The 1,765-nt window shown below is 47.1% G+C and overlaps 1 pseudogene; it reads right to left on the bottom strand.

The window, feature by feature from the left end:
* Positions 1-444: 444 nt before the first annotated feature.
* LOC117851069 (small nucleolar RNA Z247) lies at positions 445-531 on the bottom strand (annotated as a pseudogene).
* Between the last annotated feature and the right edge of the window lie 1,234 nt (positions 532-1,765).

Below are 1,765 nucleotides of genomic sequence, written 5' to 3' on the forward strand. Positions count from 1 at the left end.
GACTAATGCTCATACCAGCCCCACTTGCAGTGTGGACTTGACCAATGTGTACTTATTGCAGATAGAAAACTTCTCCAGATCCCCGATCGCGTGATCTGTAGCTCCAATATCTATATACCAATTCGTGTCCACCCCATAGGATGTGGTGGCCGAACCAGCATACTTCTTGTTTGGCACAAAATCTTCTTCAAACCTGTACCAAGAATCTATTACCTCATGGCGTTCCTTCTTGCACAGCTGGCACCTTGGCCTGCTGTTGTCATTGGCGCTGCCTTGTTAGTTGCTGGCACCACTAGTGTTCTGGTGTGGCTAAAAGTCACGTCCTCGGCCTCAGTTTCCACCATGACCACGTACTCACTGGCTCCCACACCCTCAATTTGCCATGTTGGCCAAGTGCTAGGAGTCGCCGTGCAGCAGCTCCTCTCCAATGGTGATCGCATCAGTCCTTGAAACAAGCACTGACATGATAGGGTTGTAGTCATAGTCGAGGCCAGTGAGGATTTAGGAGATCACTTCTTTGTCATTAAGAGGCTTACTGGAGATCATCTTCTCATCTGCAAGAGATCGCATCTTACCAACATACTCGGTGATGGACATGTCTCCTTTCTTCGTGGTGGCGAGTGCGATCCTGGTGTTGATGGCCCCTGCTCTGGACATTGAGGAAAACATCCCCTGGATAATACCCCAGGCACCAGCGGTGGTGACGCTTGCCACCACTTAGGACAGCATGTCCTTGGTGGCGGAGGAGAGCAAAAACGCCAGCACTTGCTGGTCAGTGGTGATCCACTCGCCATGCTCAAGGTTGAGAATGTCGATCTCCTTGTCTCCTTGCTTCTCCTTCACCGTGGCGGGCTGAGGCTTTGAGATGCTAGTGAGGTCACCCTCAAGGCGAGCCCCGCGCACCACAGCAAAAACCTGCGCTTTCCAAAGTGCATGGTTCATCTTGTTCAGCTTCTCGGTGATGACATCGCCGATCAGCGAGTTGACAATGGCGGTCTTGGATGAACTTGCCATGGGAAGACTTGAGTTGGATGCAATCTACTAGATGTATTTGTGTTGGGCTCTGATTACCATGTGAGAAATCAAAGGTGCTTTGGAAGCTTTGGTGGAATTGTCATTGCCCTTCTAGGGTCGATGCCTACATGTTTATATAGGGCAGCACTAGCCACTGCCATGGCGTGTACATCAAGATGGCGGCTAGATATAGGTTGTTGTGATTATCTAACTAATCTAGATTTACATTAGATTTACAACAAAATGAAACTTATCTACACAACCACCTATATCCGACCACTATTCAAACACATTACATTTGTTTGTTTCACAAGTCTGCCTACAAGGTGATCAAGGTCTAGAGCCCAGATGTGTTTGTCAAATATATGGCAGAGAGAGAGGGAGGATGAATTCCATGATGTAGTCTGATGGCCAGCTTGCGTAAGGCAATGCAGGCTATCTGGGAGTTGACATGGCCAAATATAGGAAGGAAACCTCATGTACTTGGGGCCTGAATGATTATGAAAATCTAGTAAGCATATAAGAGGAAAGATATATTCTTGGCATATCGTTTGCTGCTACTATGGAGAGCATGGTTTAACAAAAAAGAAATCTGTGGCGGAACTGCCTAATTAACTTAGCTAAAGCACAATTAAGTCGCCTAACATGTGATCATATGCTTTAATCAAGTTAACTCGGCAGTCCATTGGATTTCATCTAATAAACCACTACACAGGACCAAGGAAGCAGAGCTCACACGAAGGTGAGTGGT

The sequence above is a fragment of the Setaria viridis genome, chromosome 3, assembly GCF_005286985.2.
Source record: "Setaria viridis chromosome 3, Setaria_viridis_v4.0, whole genome shotgun sequence".
NCBI lineage: Eukaryota > Viridiplantae > Streptophyta > Magnoliopsida > Poales > Poaceae > Setaria > Setaria viridis.